Raw genomic sequence first — 22,458 nt, forward strand, 5'->3', positions numbered from 1 at the left:
CCACCCGTGAATTTAATAACGGCGGTAAAGTTGACCGAAGGGTCTTGCTACTCGAATTTTCCACTGTAATAAAATTCCAGCAAAAATACGAATTGATTAACGTCTACCAAAACACTTGAAAGGCAAAGAATATAATCGTGGCAATTGCACAAACGGAAACAGATGTAATTGTTGTGCACTAATTGTATTAAGACTGGGTGGTTTAAAAGCTCTGTGATGGAAGTAAGATTAATATGTATTAAACAGTTATTAAACCAGAATTTTAATTACAATCAGGTTGCACTTCGTTCAATTTGGTAGCTTTCTGCATGTGCAATTAAATGAAATAGAATGCTGGAATAATATTAGAGTACACATCCCAAATAAGGAAGTGCATTTTCAAGAATTTATGTTTAATTAACATTTAAGTCCAATGATTTTTTTGTGGGGATGCATTGATTACAAGACAAGGGAACTATAAACACGTGGAAGAGTAGTATGTTTCGATTAAACAGAGTTATCGATTTAACGTTAAAGGACGCGAAAGTATGTTATGGGGGAACTGGCCGCATAAGGAGAAATCAATATTGTCTGAGAATCGATATACTCGCATAATCAATCAAATTGAAAGCTACATAGTACCATGTAATGTTACATAAAGTATCATAGAGCATCATACAGTATCATGCAATATCACATAACTTTGTACACTGTTGCAAAGAATTCTACAGAATTGCACACTATCATTTTCATTCCAACTTTTCGCCATAATTGTCGCTTAAATACCTGACTTTATATTGCAATGTGAAAGAATGACAATGAAATAAAAAATTGAACGAAAGTACAATTTTCTGTATAAGCCTTCGTTTTCGAAGAATTTGAGATTGAGCTGAGTCGTCTGACCATTACTCGTTTGTTCCACTTATGCTGAAATTGTACTCTCTTGCCCACACATCCAATGATTTTTCGATAAAAAGAAAAAGGGAGGTATCCTTGATCTGTCTAAACAAGATGTATACATTTTCCTTTATTTTATAGTAATCACTTTATACAGTAATAAATACTATATTTAAGAGGTATTTCATTCGGCACGAGTCATGGTTTACATCTCGTATAATTTATCGGATAATTTTTCCAAATTCAACTTTTATAATTGTATATGCTATTTGCACCGCATTTGATTATTAAAATATCGTCGGAAATGTCCACAGATTAATCTGTAAAAACCACGGCGGGATATACATATGTTTGCATCATCAACGCTCATGCATCAGATTTTGTTACCTGAAAAACAAGGATTGATATGTATAAAACAGCACTATTGTTAGTATAGTGTTCTTGTAGAGCGAAAGATCAGTAACTACCGTACGCGAAGGAGAGTGTAAGAATTGTTCTGGGGCACTTTGATGTCGCTGATACCGGTGAAACGTCTGCAGAATGGAAAACAAACGATTTTTGAATCACAGTTGGGCATGACAGTTTATTAATTGCAGTTTACCGATGGAATTTTTCATATCATGCCTCAAACTTTTCGATACTTTCGTGAAAGTGATCTTAAAAATTGCATGATTCGTTTCGAAAATACGCGTGGAACGTGTATCGTTGCTCCCTCCAATCTAGAGTCAACCAAATTACACAATAAACAAAATAGAATATGCGAAATAAATTTCTTTTCCGTTTCTGGTGGAAATGTCAACAAAAGAAAATGAAGCTTTCGGTGCTTCGATTTGCTGGGCGATAAAGGAATATATTACGGAGAAATAAATGAATGATTATTGTTCCGCCCGGTCAACTCGGGGTTTTCCGCTCTTTATGGTGCCAGATGCGGAATCGTGATTCAGTCGAAAAGTCTTCGAATATTCCGCATCTGGCAAATGTCATCGTAAAGTAATCGAAGTGCCTCGTCGAACGAAAATACTAGATCTGAGTTCACCAGCGAAGGGCTACATTGTTCCGCGTGTGGTCCGGTCTTCGAGGCCAACGTCGGCCGACCGGCAACGATCATTGCCAACCCATGGAACAATATAGCCATAACACAGCTGTACAACACGTGCGGCAATTCAGCGCATCCTAATCCGGAGTCCCGTTTTTTCTTTTCCTAAGCAAAATTAACGCGGCCCTCGACTTGGGGAGGACACCGCGGTCACCCTCTTCCAGGGTGACCTGGGACTCGTTCTTCACCACGGTTGGGTGTGAGGGAGGAGTTTTCCTCCCAACCGGGGCAGGACAGTGGATCCTCCTTCCCCAAGTCGATGGCCAATCAATCGAATCACAAGGTCAACGCACAAATCAGTTAACACCCTCAAAATAGTGTGTCGGAGGGGGTTTGACCTGAGGAGGAACGGGCTCCGGAAAGATCGCGACACTCTTGAATCAATCGTGCAGTCAAACGCATCTCGTAGATTTTCAACTTACCATCTCTATCCCGTAACACGGTTAGAGAAGTACGGATTCGCGAATTCTAAAAACCTAGAGTCGAAGCTTTACAACCTTCGACGACTCTGAGACATCGGTTGTTCGCGAAGCGTGCGAAAACAATCATTTTAAATAAAATAAATCAAACGAATAATTACGTGGATTCAAAAAAATTTTCAATTCAATTTCAAGCCGAGTACTTAAAAAAAGGGTAAAAATATGCTACTGAAGAGATAATAGTACCATGTGTCCACGAGAAGAAGGCACAGCGTGTTTACATCCCCACTCCTGTTGCAGTTCGCTGTGAGACAGAGTTATGGCAACATTGGGCATAGTTTTCCAATAGAAAGCTATTAACGAACAGAATGATTTCCTTTCTGTTTAGATATTAGCATCGATTCGATAAATTTCTCGTAATGAAAAAATCCAATTTAATATCTTTAATAATCGTTAATATTAAATCGATGAAGCGATATGATTCAACAGATTCAAACGACAGTAAATGCAAGAAAACGTAAAAGTTATGCTGGTCCCAATTTTAACGTGATTACTTTTTGCGTAAATTGTAATTGAGTAAAGCTTATCTAGATAGAAATGGGTTCAAGAGGATTTATAGTATTTTTAATAAATACAAACTAATTCTTTTTGCTGAAAATGAATTTCAAAATATTAAATTGAATTCATTTCACTTATCGAATCAACAGAAAGGAAATCATTAGCTAACGTTTCCATTGGAAGTCTACGCCAATGTTACCATTATTCTGCCCCACTCTTCGTCACCATCTTCGACCAATGGCGATCCCTGCGCCAATAGAGTCAGCAGACTGCAACAGGAGTGGGGATGTAAACACTCTGTGTCTTCTTTTCGTGGACACATGGTACCTTACCAAGGGACGAAGCACACGTCACTGACAAGACCTTCCGCATTCTGTAGCCTGTTCTTTTTAATCGTGGATGACTATAAGTGCCCATTACTTTACGTTAACTATTGTCACGATCATTGCTACTAAACATTTTACTGCATCGAATACAACATAGTGAAGTATGAGAAAGACGAACTCATCATCTGAAATAGAAACACTTTTAACGTAGAATCGAATACACTGTAGGTACTTGCAGATGATAAAGTGAAAACAATTACCACCGAAAAGCCTTCGTAGCATGGAACGAATAAACCGGAAAGATTAAATTCACAGCCTAGCGAAGTTCTACGCAGTATCATTAAAATCAATTTCTGCATGTTCACTGGAACACAATACCACATAGAGTTGTATCTATATAGTTAAAGAGTATCGTGTCAGTAATTTTCGTTAATTATTACAGAAATATGGCAAAAGGTCCTCGAGTGCGAATTTAAAATGAACGTAAACTCACGTTTCGTGAAATATATCGTTGCCATCGTCGATGATATATTGTCCGCTATGGTTATTTAAGAACATGATTACTACGTGAATGAAAACTATTATGCTAGAAAGAACAACTTCATGTAGATCACTCATTTCCACGACTGCTAGAAAAAACTGTCGCACAGAATGATAAAATTAAATAATAGATCCTATCGTATTCAACGGAAAATGATATCAGATGGATTTGCTTATAGTTACGGTACTTACACGGTACAGATTTATAGCAAACGAAAGTACAACTACTAGAATCGCTATTAAATATGTCAACATCATCCCCGTTACCGCTACTTCGATGGTGCTAGTTTCAGAATTCATGTTACAATGATTCAGTATGTTGACAAACAGTATGCACAAGAGAAGAAAGGTTTGTTCATTAATAAATGGAAGAATATATTACCGCGAAGTTTAAACGAATTTTACCAACTTAATAGATTTCTTATGTATGGACACAGCATGACGAATGCTAGGATAAATCGTGGCATGATGTTTCGAATTGGTAACCTCTTTTGCCACGTCGTTGACAGCGGTTTTTATTCGGTAACTAAGAAGCTAAAGGTGGATTACTAAATTCCAGCAAATCCTTTGACGGACAAGTGTCATTCCCAAATATAAACGAGTACCTAGTGATTTTAAATAGTCCGCATACATAGAAGGCGATAACAGTGAGCGTCGATTCGGTGCACGTTATCACCAACAATCCAATCGCTGACACCAATATCACATGCATGGATACCAAATTCACGTACTTCTCTTGCTCAATGAAAAATCCGAGGGCTTTTAGATAATCGGATCGGGTTCCATTGTTGCGTAGAACAGTGTTTAACAACATTGGAGATGATAACAGTACAGCGATGCAAAGGATGCCTACACAAGATACCTCTACAATTCAAGACAGACATTGATTAAGCACAGTGATTGGATGATGCTGTTACTGAGTTGTATTTTCTCGATTATCAGAAGTAGACTGCGAATTTTTATGCAAATTCATATATTTATTAATAAAATAAGAGCTTCGTAGATGGTTCTTTCCCCTAAATACAATAATTCTTATCTTACTCGAGTTTTTGTTATATTTTTGCATATTAAATGCATTCTATAGTTTTTTGACAACCCAAATTTCCCATAAATGCATAAATATCCGCAGTCTAATCATAAGGGATTCTTAACACTTTACCGACTTTTTACCGATTAACACTTTACCGACCGGTAGTCGATAAATCAGTTTTTTTTATCGCTCAACACTTTACCGACCGTTAGCTTGTTAATCGGTTGTAATGAAAATTAAAATATCACTAGATTTAATTACCCTGTAATGACAGAAAGAGAACAATATAGTAACCACTGTCGCAAAGTTTCATTTAACAATCTTATAAGTGCAAGAAAAAGTAGTGAATCGGTCGGTAAAGTGTTAATATCAGATCAAAGATACATTTGCACAAATCGAAGTTAATCGGAAGTTAATCAGCCAAATGTGAATTGCTTTGTGTGGCTTAGCTAGATATCCAAAGAAAATAATTTCTAATCAGATGGAATCAAAGGTCAATATGCAGATAGTAACAGACAAAATTTATATGGCATTCCATTTTCGCTAATATTCGTAGATTGTTTTTAGTGAAACTGATTCTATAGAATTTCTATTACCCTTGAGGTTTGCACGGTAACACGTTACGATTAGTAGAAAATATACTAGAAATCAGGAAATAAAGTGACGATATTGTTCTGCTTCCGGAGTGTCGATGGAAGTATATTTCTTGGACGTCTTACGCAAGAAGATCAGGATTATACGTCTCGAAGAATCTATATGCTTCATTAGTATCCCCAGCTCGTCCGGATTTTTCAGCGCGGTGCAATCGATTTGTATATTCTCATAAATAAATCTTACCTGTAGTTAAGCGGAAAGGCGGTTTGCATTAATCATTCATTAATCGTTCTAAGCATTTAGTGCTACTTTCTATTCGATGTCGATCTGTCTACAAATTTTATAATTCAAAAAAATAATTCATAGCGAGATCAATGATCTATTGACTCGTAAATGAATCAAGACTTAAATATTAACCCTTGAATGGACCCTCAATCTCTATAGAATTATTTTACTTAATTTTAATTTTCACCAAACTGGTAAATGGAAATCAATTTTTCTTTAAAGCATTTAAAAAATGAAAGATTGCATGAATTTTCGAATAATTACATCGACATATATTAAACAATTATTAGTTTAAACTTGCGTACATAAACATAATATCCAGTTCACAAGATATTTAAAAACAATTATCCCTCTTATTCTAATCTCTCATTAGGAAAAATAGATCGGTGATCTATATACGCACTAAACAAGTTCTTTTATGTAGCAAAATTTGAAAAAAAATCAATTTAGGGGTTCGACATGTGCTCGATGTTGTTCGTTGCGACTTACAGTGGAAAAACTAAAGATAAAACCGACATATCGTAAAAAATACAACATCAGAGGACAGCCGTACGAGAGCGTCAGTAATACGTTCTTCAATGAATATTCAGACATTGCTAGCGTCGAAAACTGCAAAAATGTATCATTCATTAGTCGAATTCGAAGCATAACAATTTCAATGCGCGTTACGATTACGAAAAATGTAGTTAATAAATCGATGGAACAGACGAAATAGTATAATACTACTATTAGATGTACAAATGAATAATCCAATTTCTTCAGTCACATTCGATGTTTATTTTAAAAGAAAGTTCGGAATTGTTCAGTCAGAGTATTCGTCGTTACTTTCTAGAACTTTAAGCCATCTTTCAAGCAGTTGATGAATTCCATTTAGGAAAAATTTTACGTTTTTGGACCGAGATAAAGTCGTATCGCCATTTTCAGATCTCATCCACTGATTGGAACTGCATAAAGCGTGTTGCATCGACTGGGACAGGTGATAATCAGATGGAGCAATGTCTGATGAATACCCTGGGTGCTGCAAGACGTCCCAAGATTCATCATGGTGTCTTTTCTATGGGAAGCAATATGTGGCCTAGGGTTGTCATGCAACAATTTCATTGGAAGTTCTTCTTTGCTAATATACGGACGTTTTCGTTCCAATTCCTGACTCAAGCAGAAAAATTGACGTTGCTAGCAGTCCCCAGTAACTGTTTCACCAGGTCCCAACAACTCCTAATAAACCAAGCTCTTGATATCCCACTAAATGCAGAGAAGAACCTTCCTTTTAAAGAGATTGAGTTTAGCAACCGATGTTGACGCTTTACCAAGATTTACTCATGATTTTTTGACTTTCAGATTGTCATAGAGTATCCACTTATCATCCCCTACGATTTTCCACAAGAAAGACTTTCTACGCTGTTTATTGAGAAGAGAAAGACACGCTGAAACTCGTTGAATTTTCTTGGTTGCACTGAGTTCATGTGGAACCCATTTTCCATTTTCCTTTTACTGGATCTTCCCCACCTCACGTAGGCGTTTGGAAATCGTTTGATGGGTTACTCCTAAAGGTTGTGCAAGTTCTTCTTGCGTTTCTGCCGCATCCTCAGCGAACAGATGTTCCAAATCATCGTTGTCGCACTTCCGGGGCTCCAGGGCATTGTTTATCAATCTGACTCAAATCTCCGCTTTTAAACCGATTAAATCACACATCATGAGATGCAACACCTTCATCGAGAAAGGAACAAGTCCATTTTCATGCTCTTGTAGCATTTTTCCCTTCTTGGAATTCGTAAAAAAATACACCTCATATGTTGCCATTTTCGACTCTACTAAATTAAGTACTTTTGAAGCTTATATTTACCCTTTCCCTAAACTATCTGTAGGAAACTAGTGTGTTGGCTAGGAGAGGTCGTTCGCAAATAAAGTTTGGACGAGGATTCGTCAAACAAATAACAATAGTTTATTAAAAATACGATAACAGAACAATAATAAAACCCAAATCGCTTCTCTCGCTATAACGCACTCTCGCTTATTCAATGTCGCCTATCAACTGCCGCGCCGCCGAACATTCACGCACTTATAGCATTCACCCTCAGTCGCTCTATCTTTCTCACGCAATCATCCCTTTTCACTCACACCCAAAATCCTCGCATCCATGGTCCAGGTTCACGCAGTCACGTACAAGCCTTGCTAATCGTTTCATTCTCACGGTTCAGTCGCTCAGTTCCAAACACTCTTCCTCGCATTCTTTCAGCCACTCGACATTTTCTAAACGCAGTCACCCTATTTCCCAAACATCCCGGCGCCGTCCAGACGCAAGACGACACCGACCGCACGCACGCAACAATGACCAATTCATACCTCACGAAAGTTTTCAAGACCCAGGCACTCAAATCCACAAACATACTGGTGCCATCCCGTCGCGGGATGACACCGACCGTTCGCACGCACGACAAATCGTTTACACCCTACATATCTATATCTCAACACTATATGACCCCCAAAAACTGGGAAAATCTACTGACTTTGAACTTTGAACTGACTTTTTATCAAATATATTTGGATTATTCATTTGTACACCTAATAAAATAAAATACTTGGAAATAATCGTTTGGTAAAATATATCACGGGTAATAAAGGCGATTATGTAAAGTAAGAAATATTTTTCTTTCACCTGGATTATACTACAGCAGAGCATGAGGAGAGCAAAGGTCATTCTTTGAACCTTCACAAGTATCGAATTGTCAAATGGCCACAAACCGGTGAAACACAATAAGGAATAGTAGATGCTATACTCTCTTCGAAACGTGTCCATGTTTTCGTTTGTTGTCGCAGAACGTGTGAGCGCACAACCCGAGACAGCACTCGATTACACCTCGGTGTCATATTTTATTCACAACTGTTGCGTTTTTCTTTTAAATTTCCAACGCCTGGCTCGTTGACGATAATGGGCTAGTATTTTCGAAAATTACAGGCTACCGTTCGCGACCGATCGATTTCATTACCGCCATGCCGGAAATTTGAGACAAATCAAGATTGTATTCAACAAAATTGCGAGGTAAAAAAATGTACTTGTGCTGTTTTTCATTTTTCGACACGAAGGTGTAGAATATGTATTACGGGCGTTATTTCCCAGAATTTAGGCGGATATCGCTCGAAGGGGATCTTTTTGCCCTTACTTATAACTATCCTTTGCGCATTGACAAAAAGAGAGCATTGCAGATAGGGAGGAAGACAATTTTGAAGAATAATCGAACCACCGATACCTGAAAATGCGTCAAAATTATGTAAACACGCATCGAAACGTTCCGAAATTCCGCAAGAAGTAATTCTTTTGGTGTATGGAATTGTTCCTAACAAAACAGGTATGTAAAAACGTCAATAAGGATTAGTTCGAAATGATCTTATGTGTCACAAATATAAGTTTTGAAAGGCAGTTTGCTTGCAAAAATTAATATCATTAAAAAGAAAACGTATGATCACCGACGTTTGTCTAAACAAAAGCTCGTATACACTTTCTTTATTATCTAATAATTACTTTGTACAATTATAAATACTATGTTTCGTTCGACACGAGTCACGGTTTACGTCTCGTATATTTTTAACGACAACTTTGAATTTTAAAATTGAATATACGATTTGCAACGCGTTTATTTATTAAAATATCATTGGAAATGTCCACAGATTAATCTGTAAAAACCACGGCGGGATATAATATTTGCATCTTCTATGTTCGTGCCTCAGATTTTGTTACCTGAAAAACAATGATTGATATGTATAAAGCACTGCTATTGTTAGTATAGAGTTCTTGTACAGCCAAAGATCAGTAGCTACCATACGCGAAGCAGGGTGTAAGAATTGTTCTGGGGGCACTTTGATGTCGCTGATACCGATCAAGTGTCTGCAGAATGGAAAACAAACAACTTTTGAATCACAGTTGGGCATGACAGTTTATTAATTGCAGCACAGACGAGATGTATGAATAGACGTTTCACGTAATGTAATTTTTCGGCCGGAGTTTCTGGGGTCCCGGGACCCCATTACCATTTTCGTGTCACTCGCTACGTTATCAACAGATTCAGAAATTAACACAAGAGGAAGTGAGACAGAAAATAAAATTACATAAATTTTATTATTTTTTAACGGAATTAAAGCTGTAGGGTCCATCATTGGACATTAATCGATTAATTTCATTGGAGAAATCAATCGATTAAGAGTATTTAAAAATTTCAAGATTATTAAAATTCATAAGGATGTATTTCATTGATACGTACACCGCAAATTCTCTATTTTTTATTTTAAATTGTAATACATCATTTATTAAAAAAATAACTCGGCAGAAACGTATTTGCGACTCGAAATCAGTTTAATCAGACTGTGCATCGGGGCCCCGGAAACTCCTCATTCCTCGCTTTCGCACACTATGCTCAATTGCGTGTACGTGAGCTCGTTGAGTTTCGGAAGAGCCGAGAAGAACAGGCTGATACTCGCTTTCCTTCTCGCTCTTGCATCGCTGACGTCATTTACATTTCTCGAAAGCAAGCCTGGCATCGCCAACCGTTCGAATCGTCAGTAATAAATTGTATAACTTTCGTTGTATATCTACTTTCTAATAACATGGGAAAATTTTAAAATATAAAAAAATGTAAGAATACTGTAGAATTTTTGCAATGGAGAATTATTGAAAGAAAATGAGGTAATTATTTAGAAAAGGCCGGGTCTCACCGATTTCGATGATTTTTGAATATGTTGTAGAAATCAACATTTTTAGCAACTTTTTCCTATACATATAACCGCCGCTCGGCCTTAGTTTCCGAGATTTTTCTTCAAAAAGATCGCTACTACTACAATAAATTCTGTCTATATGTACATATCTGTGGCTCTGTATTGCATCAGTCCACGATCGTTGCTTTTTTCTCTTGTTTGTATTAGTCGGCATGACAACCGACGACAAATAATGTATAATGTGTCGAGCTAAATCTAGTTCTGCATTGTTGTCAAAGGTTCGAATATTCTGACGTATGGAACTCGCCAAATACATTATGTAGGCTATTTAGTTGAATTCTTCTTCCGTCGACAATATCATGCTAATGATCTAATAATTAAATTTGTCGAAATAATGGCTGAAATCTTTCCCACTTCTGATAATATTGTAGCGGTCATTGTATAGCCACTACGCCCTTGCCAGAGTATGAATGGGAATGGAATGTAAGGATAGTTTTAAGCTTTCTATTTTTCCATTTTCCCAGGGTCTCGTGCGAGCCTGGTCGTCCTGTTAAACACTTGGCGACCAGAGCCGTGCGAGGCGTCTGTTTTCCCTCAAGGTTTCGCCTGGGCCTCGGACCACCCTGATCCGGGCCCGGCGAGCCTCTTGACTTTTATGACTCTCTTTCGCTAAACTTTTCCTATACTGAGTATTTTCCAGTTTCGTTTTTCCGTCTTTCTGTCCTGTCTCTTTTTCTCTACCTTTGCTATTAGGGTAAGAAATTGTATATATTCAGGGGACGTGAGAAGAAAGACCCCCAGTCTATTTTAGACCTCAGTCTGGCTAAGACGTCGCGCGTTTGCGAAGCCAGTTATAGTGTCGATTTTACCTACGTGTGGCTACACCCCCGACACCCGCGAAATAAACTCTTTAATAATTGTTAGGGTAGATTGAGGTTTGTCACTTGAACCTCCAGCCTCCTCAATATCAATAAAGAAAATTGAAATAGAAAATGAATGCGTGGCCGCCGTCAGGCGGCCGGCTACACAAATCGAGTTTTTAAGCACAGCTGTTATACGCATTCATTGCCGGCCGCCTCGATGTATCTATAGAAACAATAAACAATCGGCGAGTCGTATACATACTGCAGATTTTTTGTCAACAATCGGCGAGTCGTATATATATAACAGTCACGTAAGTGTAGATAGAATTCATTGTAGTAACAGCGATATTTGTGATATTATATGGTACAACTTTGGAACCAAGTAAGGCATTGTGTTGAAATTTGGTTTATATGTATTTATGGACATTGAAGAACACATATTTACAATACAAAATAAAAATTTATTTCTCATAATTTTCTATGGTATGGTAAATTCTGAAACAATTCCCAATATACATAGCAGGTTGATTTATACATGTTTCACAATAAAATGTTGTTTGACGTCTTTCTCCTGGTGTTTTCCTGTCGGAACATATAATGCAGTCCCGGTTTCTTTGGCCTACATTTGGAATATGTAGCTTATTATTCATTCTATTGTCCGACAAAGAACGTTAATTTATTTATAACGAAGATAGCAATAGAAATGGTTCGACTTTGAATGAAGTTTCGATTTTACGTTTATAGTTTTTTACGTTTACGTTTTATGTTCTTTATGTTAAATAATTTTAGTAAACATTAAATAATATAGTTTATATAGTTACGTTTATTGTCCACGTGTTTGAATCCGACCATACGTCTCTGACCATCCTCGACAATCCTACCACTTCCAACGTAAAAACGGCTGATATATTTCTCATTTTAATAGAATATTTCCCATTTTAATAGGAAAGCACAGGAAAACATGTGTTTCTTAAAAAATTGCGGTGAAATCAGTTCATTCTCCTTAATCACTAATAAACTTTCATGTCCCCTCAGAGGGGACAACCGAGTGCAAAGGGTTAAAATATGTTCATAAAATATTATCGTTTTAAAACGTGTATTTCCGTAAAAACAAATTTTTGTAATTTTTTCTTCATTATGGTATATTGCTTATACATTGTATGTATATGCCTACACAGGTCGGAAAGTCAAAAATGCCTAGGCAGTCGAGAATCTCGGCTCGAGAATATGCGAGATCGAATTTCAGCTGTGTTGAGAGCAAGAAGGATAGACTGACATTCGCCGCCTTTCTCGAATCTACGAAGCTATACGAAACGCCAGAACTCATATACAAGGTGGTTGGCATTAGTGTGTGTGAGTGGTGGGGCAGTTCCCTTTCGGCACGGGTCTGCCGTCTGATAATACTCCACTGTCTTTTCCAATCCCTCCCATAATCAACTCACATGTATTTACGTACACACTCAGCTGGCTGCCCATCAATACTAATTCAGTGCCTAGTTTCTCAACTAACCGCCATCCATGAGAAGAGGCCGCTAAAATCAGCTCCGAATTTTCAGGTCGGTATGGCAGTCAGATTCGGCCGCGAAAGTCCATAAGGTGAAACGTCTATTCATATATCTCGTCTGTGATTGCAGCTTACCGATGGAATTTTTCATATCGTGCCTCAAACTTTTCGATACTTTCGTGAAAGTGATCTTAAAAATTGCATGATTCGTTTCGAAAATACGGGTGAAACGCGTATCGTTGCTCCCTCCAATGTAGAGTCAATCAAATTACACAATGAACAAAATAGAATATGCGAAATAAATTTCATTTCCGTTTCTGGTGGAAATGTCTATAAAAGAAAATGAAGCTTTCGGTGCTTCGATTTGCTGGGCCATAAAGGAATATATTACGGAGAATTAAACGAATGATTATTTAAAATAAAATAAATCAAACGAATAATTACGATGACCCAAAAAATTTTCAATTCAATTTCAAGCGGAGTACTTTAAAAAACGGTGAAAAATATGCTACTGAAGAGATATTAGTACCATGTGTCCACGAGAAGAAGGCACAGCGTGTTTACATCCCCACTCCTGTTGCAGTTCGCTGTGAGACAGAATTATGGCAACATTGGGCATAGTTCTCCAATAGAAACGTTAGCTATTAACGAACAGAATGATTTCCTTTCTGTTTAGATATTAGCATCGATTCGATAAATTTCACGTAATGAAAAAATCCAATTTAATATCTTTAATAATCGTTAATATTAAATCGATGAAGCGATATGATTCAACAGATTCAAACGACAGTAAATGCAAGAAAACGTAAAAGTTATGCTGGTCCCAATTTTAACGTGATTACTTTTTGCGTAAATTGTAATTGAGTAAAGCTTATCTAGATAGAAATGGGTTCAAGAGGATTTATAGTATTTTTAATAAATACAAACTAATTCTTTTTGCTGAAAATGAATTTCAAAATATTAAATTGAATTCATTTCACTTATCGAATCAACAGAAAGGAAATCATTAGCTAACGTTTCCATTGGAAGTCTACGCCAATGTTACCATTATTCTGCCCCACTCTTCGTCACCGTCTTCGACCAATGGCGATCCCTGCGCCAATAGAGTCAGCAGACTGCAACAGGAGTGGGGATGTAAACACTTTGTGCCTTCTTTTCGTGGACACATGGTACCTTACCAAGGGACGAAGCACACGTCGCTGACGAGGCCATCCGCACTGTGTAGCCTGTTCTTTTTAATCGTGGATGACTATAAGTGCCCATTACTTTACGTTAACTATTGTCACGATCATTGCTACTAAACATTTTACTGCATCGAATACAACATAGTGAAGTATGAGAAAGACGAGCTCATCATCTGAAATAGAAACACTTTTAACGTAGAATCGAATACACTGTAGGTACTTGTAGATGATAAAGTGCAAACAATTACCACCGAAAAGCCTTCGTAGCATGGAACGAATAAACCGGAAAGATTAAATTCACAGCCTAGCGAAGTTCTACGCAGTATCATTAAAATCAATTTCTGCATGTTCACTGGAACACAATACCACATAGAGTTGTATCTATATAGTTAAAGAGTATCGTGTCAGTATTTTCGTTAATTATTACAGAAATATGGCAAATGGTCCACAAGTGCGAATTTAAATTAGACGTAAACTCACGTTTCGTGAAATATATCGTTGCCATCGTCGATTATATATTGTCCGCTATGGTTATTTAAGAACATGATTACTATGTGAACGAAAACTACTATGGTACAAAGAAGAATTTCATGTAGATCACTCATTTCCACGACTGCTAGAAAAAACTGTCGCACAGAATGATAAAATTAAATAAAAGATAATATCGTATTCAACGGAAAATGATATCAGATGGATTTGCTTATAGTTACGGTACTTACACGGTACAGATTTATAGCAAACGAAAGTACAACTACTAGAATCGCTATTAAATATGTCAACATCATCCCCGTTACCGCTACTTCGATGGTGCTAGTTTCAGAATTCATGTTACAATGATTCAGTATGTTGACAAACAGTATGCACAAGAGAAGAAAGGTTTGTTCATTAATAAATGGAAGGATATATTGCCGCGAAGTTTAAACGAATTTTACCAACATAATAGATTTCTTATGTATGGACACAGCATGACGAATGCTAGGATAAATCGTGGCATGATGTTTCGAATTGGTAACCTCTTTTGCCACGTCGTTGACAGCGGTTTTTATTCGGTAACTAAGAAGCTAAAGGTGGATTACTAAATTCCAGCAAATCCTTTGACGGACAAGTGTCATTCCCAAATATAAACGAGTACCTAGCGATTTTAAATAGTCCGCATACATAGAAGGCGATAACGGTGAGCGTCGATTCGGTGCACGTTATCACCAATAATCCAATCGTTGCCACTAATATCACATGCATGGATACCAAATTCACATACTTCTCTTGGTCAACGAAAAATCCGAGGGATTTTAGATACACGGCTCGTGTTCCGTTATTGTGCAGCAGAGGGTTGAGCAACTTTGGGAACACTAACGGTACAGCGATGCAAACTATTGGTAGACAACACACCTCTGGAATTCAAGACATACATTGAGTAAGCACTGTGTTGGGACGATTCTTATAACTAACACATGCTTAGAACAATGGTGAAATGTGATATTTTAAGGCATTTATTCGCGATCGAATATGTGTACGTTTCGTTGGCATTGCAGTCTGATGTTTGAACAATCTGACAACACACTGATACCGATGTGTATTCTCTTGACTATCATCACGGATACATAATATCGGCTGTCGTAGCAGAACATGAGAACCGGGATCAAAGATACTTTTCGACAAATCTATAAACACGCAACTATATCAGTTTGTCGTCAGACATCTAACGAAGTCAGATATCGAGGTAGGAAAACGAACATCATTCCAACCTGGACACAGGTTATGTTAGTACGCATCAAACAGTATCAATTGTAAAGGAGGCATCAGATTCTGGTCTGACATATACAAGGAAGAGGATCAGCCTCGCGGTTACAGCGACAGAAGGCAAATGTGCATTACTTGTGTAGCTTTGCTAGATATCCAACGAAAATAAAATCTAATTAGATGGGAATCAAGGGTTAATATTACAGATAGTAACAGATTATATTAATATTCGATTCCGTTCTCGCTGTTTCCGTGGATACGAATGCGTTACAGCTTCGTTGCTTTAATAGTCGTAGACTGTTTTTAGCGAAAGTGATCCTTTAAAATTTCTACTGCCCTTCAAGCTTGCACGGTAATCAGGAAATAAAGTGATGATATTGTTCTGCTTTCGGAGTGTCGTTGGAAACATATTTGTTGGACGTCTTACGCAAGAAGATCAGGATTATACGTTTCGAAGCATGTATTTGCTTGATTAGTATCTCCAGTTCGACCGGATTTCTCAGCGTATCGTAATCGACTAGTATGTTCTCATAGATAAATTTTACCTGTAGTTAAACGGAAAGACGGTTTCATAGAAATCTCCCTTAATCGTAATAAGTCTACGTTTAGACGTTTAATGCTATTTTCGATTCGATCTGTCTTCAAATTTTATGCTACGAAAGAATATTTTTCAGGGAGAAAAATCGTGTAGAAACAGTCTTGAGACGACTTTTACTCTTGTTCTAATTTCTTTTGTGCAGCTAAATTTGAACACAAATCAATTTAGGGAGTCGACCAGTGCTGGATGTTCGTCGTGACTTACAGTGGAAAAACTAAAGATAAAACCGACATATCGCAAAAAATACAACATCTGAGGGCAGCCGTACGATAGCGTCAGTAATAAGTTCTTCAACGTAAATTTGGATATTGCTAGCGTCCAAAACTGCAAAAATGTATCATTCATTATTCGACGATGAAAGCATCCACCGAAAGCCGTGTGGCGTTACTGGAATGGAAGCACAGAAACTTTTATGGTGATTGTGATCACGAAAAATGGAACGGACGAAATACGAGAAATTAAAAATACGATAAAACGCTGGGAAATAATCAGTGGGTGATATGACGCGGTAAATAAAGACAAAGATAAATAATTTTCTTTCACCTGGATCACGCAACAGCAGAGCATGAGTAGAGCAAAAGTCATTCTTTGAACCCTCACAAGGATTGAATTGTCAAATGGCCACAAACCGGTGAAACACAATAAGTAATAGTAGATGCTATACTCTCTTCGAAACGTGTCCATGTTTTCGTTTGTTGCCGCAGAACGTGTGAGCGCACAACCCGAGACAGCACTCGATTACACCTCGGTGTCATATTTTATTCACACTGTTGTGTGTTTGTACTAAATTTCCAACGTCTTGCCCGTTGACGATAATGGACTAGCATTTCATAAAATTGCAGGCTACCGTTCGCCACCGATCGATTTGATTACCGCCATACCGGAAATTTGAAATAAATCAAGATCGTATTCAACAAAATTGAGAGATAAAAAAATGTTACTCTGTTTCTTTTTATTTTTATATTCGGGGGAGGAGAATTTCTATTACACGCGTTGATTCTCAGAATTTACGCGGACGCCGCTCGAAAGGGACCTTTCTGCCTTCGCGTACCGATAAAAAAAGTGCATTGTAGATGGGGAAGAAGACAATTTCCAAGAATAATCGAACCATCAATGAAAATGTGTCGTAAAATGAAAATTCGTACGTTTCATTAGAAAATTACGTGAAATTCTGCAAGAAGCAATTCTTTTGGTGCAAGGAATCGTTCCTAGAATGGCAGGTACGTAGAAATGTGAATAACGCTTGGTTCGAAACGATCTGATGCTTTGGACAAACAATTATCGAATGGAAGTTATTGCAAATGTTTATTCGTTGTTCAATACTTGTAAATCGAATTATCGGTGATCTTAGACGATCATAAATCTGTAACTAGTCACTAGCCACGAAAGTTAGTTGGAACTTACGACCCCAAAAGAACTAAAATGGCAGTTCGCGCGGAGAATCTAGTCAGTACCGGAAAATTCCTATTATTTGACGCAATTTTCGACATTGTTGCAATGCAAAGTATTCGTTTAAGGATTTTTTATGATATATCAACGCTCAATCGTCCAGATGAAGGTATTATTTGCTTACAGTTACCTTGACACGAGATTCACACAAAACATTATACTCTCAACGTTTTCAATGGATACTTCTCAACTCTTTTATTTATTTAATATTTACAAAAACAACTTTGTCGACACATATAGTGCAAATAATGGTATTAATACTACTGTGACGACCATCGCCGACCGACTATTTACACCATATTCGCCGATAGACAAGTTACTTCATTGAATACAGTAGAGTAAAGTAGGAGAAAGATGAACTCATCATCTGTAAAATAAAGATATTCAAGGTAGTTTTAGAAAACAACAATACCTGGCTAACAAGGCGCTGAAAGTTACCATCGAAAAGCCGTTGAAGGATGCCAAAAATAAACCCGAAAGGTTAACCGCACAATCGATAGAACTTCTACACGAAATCATTAAAAGCATTTTCTGCATTTTCAGTGGGGTACGATACCATCTGTGGTTGTATCTATATTGTTAAATGGTATTCGATTATAAAGTAAAAGACAGATTTCCCAAGATGTAAACAACACTTGAACGAAATTTGAACTCACGTGTTGTAAAACACTTCCGCGCTACTGTCCAATACCCTTTGTCCGGAGTCATTATTCACGAATATGACAAACAAATGTATGACAGTTAAAACGGCAGTAAGAAGAACTTCCATTGGATCATTTCTCTCGCTGATCGCTTCAAAAAACTATCACGCACAATGAAAACATTCAATAAACGATATGCTTAATGTTTTTCTAACTAATTCACGGGATGAGGACACTAACACACAATTTCAATGCGGCGTGAATCTTTTGTAGAGCATGTCGGTGTGTAACTGTAACGTGCAAAAATGTTCTGCAAGAAGCATCGATGTTACCAGCTAGTATTCGTTGGTGATACTTACGCGATATAGATTTACACCGAACGAGACGACAACTAGTAGAATCGCTATTAAATAGGGCCACGTCATCGCCTCTACCACGCCATCAATCACTCTATTTTCACAAGCATGTTATAACGCGTGTTTAGTGACAGAAACGAGACACAAAACACATTGCTACGGAGTTTAAATGAATTTTACCAACTTAATAGCACTTTTATGTACTTCCACAGCCTCACGAATACCATAGTTATTCCACACCTGGTGTTTCGAAACTATTACCTGCGTGATCGTGTTATCGATCGAAGCTTGTATTCGATAGCTAAAAAGACAGAGTTAGATTACTGAATCCCGTTACATAACGTTAATATAAATGTTTACCTAGCAATTTTAAACAGACTACAAGCGTAATAGGACATAATAGAAAACGTCGACTCGGTACACGCTAACACAAGCAATCCAATCCCAATATCAATTGTCAAATGCACGGTTATGAAAGTAACATATTTGTCCCCATGCAGCAGAAATCCCATGAGCCTCAGGTACTCGGCTCGAGTTTCGTTCCGGTATTCTAGAACTTGTGGTATTACTGGAAGCGACAATAGAAGAGAGGAGCTAACTATTCCAGCCAACCACGCCCCTATAATTGTTAAAAATCATTGATTGGCCGTAATCGCGAGAACACGTTGAAACGTCAAACAGTATCGCTGGGTGGTATCAGTTTCACTAACACGTTTCGATCTGATCTCCACAATAAGTAGCTAAATCTGTCCCACTTATGCAATATACAAAATATCAAACCATATTCATAGGTCTAAAAATTATTACAACCTTTTTCGTTAGTAAATTTGTTCTATCTTCAAAATTCTCATTGCTGCTGCGAATTTACTAACGGTTTAAGGGGTAATGCCACTCTAGAATCTTAAAAAAATGCTAAAAATTTTTTTTGTCTTAAATGATGGCTTAGGGTCTTAGAAATAAGGCACAATAAATTTTATAAGGGGGAAAATGTTTTTAGTGCTTATTCCGTGACATGTGGCTAAACACGTTGCAGCGCGCTCCGAGCTCCTTCCAAGAGCGTTTGTGTGACGCGCTGCTTTTATGACTATACTGCCTGGAATAATAAAGGAATCGAATTATCTGTTCATGCTAATATATTCTATGCTTCAAATTGGAGACCTAGATGGCACAAGTGATTAAAAAACAAGGGAGTAAATAAAACCCAAATATATTTGTGTAGCATCAGTTCAAACGCTGAATTGCTATTATAAATGAAACGACATGTTTCGCGACGCACCACAAATAACGAACCGAGCAATGAAATTCATACAACGATTCAACAAAAAGCAACTGATCGAATATATCAAAGAGACGACCGTTGAATCGATTTGAAATGGAGTCGCCGCAGCTCGAAAGCGTTAGCACATCTGCCAAAAAACTGAAACTGTCCGAAGATTGTTACAACGTTGAAGTCGATGAAGCATTCGGTTACCGTCTATTGAACTTTATCGCTGTTTTTTCTGCTATTTCAGAAGTTGTAGTGTGTAAAACGTGCAAATCAAATGTGAAATTTACCGAAACAGGCAAGCGTGGCTTAGGATTTAAAATCGTCATATCTTGTGAGAATTGTGAACAAACCTTCATTTCGAGTTGCCCATTTATTGATAAAGGATATGAAATTAATCGCAGAATTATCCTTGCTATGCGGTTATTAGGAATTGGTGTAAATGGAATAGTAAAGTTTTGCGCCTTCATGGACCTCCAACGCCCGATTTTTCACTCGTTTTACGATAAAGTTGTCCGCACGATTTCTGTCGGAACAGAAGCTGTTTGTCAAGAAAGTATGAAGAAAGCGGCACAAGAGGAGAAGGCTAAGTCTATTGAAAATAACGAAAAGAATGGTCTAACTATCTCAGACGATGGAACATGGAGGAAACGTGGCTTTTCATCTCTGTATGGAGTAGTGTCGCTTATCGGATGGTTTACTGGAAAAGTGATTGATATTGGTGTGAAATCTAAATATTGTAAAGCTTGCGAGTTTTGGAATAAAAGAAGTGACACTGAAAAGTATACAGAATGGAGGTATTAGGCATCACAATCGGGCCCAACTGCTACAATTACTGCGCGGAGGCTGACGCGCGCCGCATCAAGTTTTCGGAGAGATCGCTGACTGATGCTGCAAAAGAGGCTCGACTGTCTTTAAAATCAGCCAGAAAGGAAGAAGAGGAGGAGAGCATCAATTGAGAAGGCCAATTGTATGGTGCAGGCATCGCAGACTAGAGGTAAATAAAAAATTCTATCGAAAAATGATACGTAAGGCTTTAAAGGCGTTTTTCTCAAAACTGCATTTTTCAAACTGGCCGGAAACATAACTTGAACAGATCTTCACTGATTCACTTGAAATTTTAACTGTACTTTCAAAATTATATTATCTAGGGAAGTACGTACGGATTTTGCGTGTCGTTGTAAACTTTTTTTGTTATGAACAATTTTTCACGTAATGTTTACTTGAATATGAAACTTTTTCTTCCATCATGCACCATTCTTACAGAAAACGGTATTTTTTAATTTCCGTATGTACTTCCCGAGCTAATCTTATATAGAATTCAAAAACCGATTGTTTTTTGTTCCAGGTCAAAAATTGAAGGAGAAATTTTTCCGGCCGCGGAACACTATCCGTGTGAAGAAGCTTCCTTTGCGGAGCTGTACCGTCGCCATTTTGTATTAAAAAAACTTAAAAAAAATTGTGATCATACTTCAAAGTATGTACAAGAAAGGCCTCCAAACAGATTTTGTATTCCATTTACTATATTCGCATAAAAAATTCTCAAAATTAGGCTGTTTTTCCGGGCGCTAGAGTGGCATTACCCCTTAAGACGTTTCAACCGTGAAAAAGAAACCTCGAAATAGAGAAATATTGGTGAAACGTCTTACACAAGTAGTATACAACTACGCGTTTCGAAAGATCCATATACTTCGATAGGATCTCTAGTTCGATCGGATTTTCCAGCGCGTTGTAATCGTCTCGTATACTATCATAGATAAACCTCATCTGCAGTCGGACACAAATATTTTTTAGAACCATCCAACCCCGTTACGTGGATCCTTTCCGTATTTAGCAACTTACAAATGGAAAACAATAGATATGGCCAAGAAATCGTACAGAGAACAACGCCAAAGGACATCCAAACGAAAAAAATGACAATACGTTCTTTAACGATTTTTCAGACATTGCAAACGCTACCATCTAAAAGAATGTATCATTTGTTACAGAGAATAAAGAGTGCAAGAAACCGGGCATATCGCTAAAACAAGTGTTAAACATGTGTTCGTCACCTGGATTACAAAGCAGCTGATCATAATGATACCGAGAATCGTTCTTTGTATCTTTGCGAAGAGTGAGTCATTGAAAGGCCACAAACCAGTGATGCACAATATGTTATAGTAAGTGCTGAGCTCTGTTTGGAATACGTCCATCTCTTCTTTGGGTATCAAAAACATCTGGCCACAAAATTATAACCATCCCTCGACTACACCTCGGTATAATATTTTATTCAATACATTATTCTCTTTATCGAATTTCCCAAGTGGCAGTTACACCAAATTACAGACTCTCGTGCGCCGTCGATCGATTTGATTACTACCGTCAGGAATATTAGAGCGAGGTGCCCATAATAACAAATAATTGGAAACAAGTTACGACTTTTCATTAT

Source organism: Colletes gigas, unplaced genomic scaffold (genome assembly GCF_013123115.1).
Source record: "Colletes gigas isolate AHSC1104 unplaced genomic scaffold, ASM1312311v1 Colletes_gigas_Sc00035, whole genome shotgun sequence".
Taxonomy (NCBI): domain Eukaryota; kingdom Metazoa; phylum Arthropoda; class Insecta; order Hymenoptera; family Colletidae; genus Colletes; species Colletes gigas.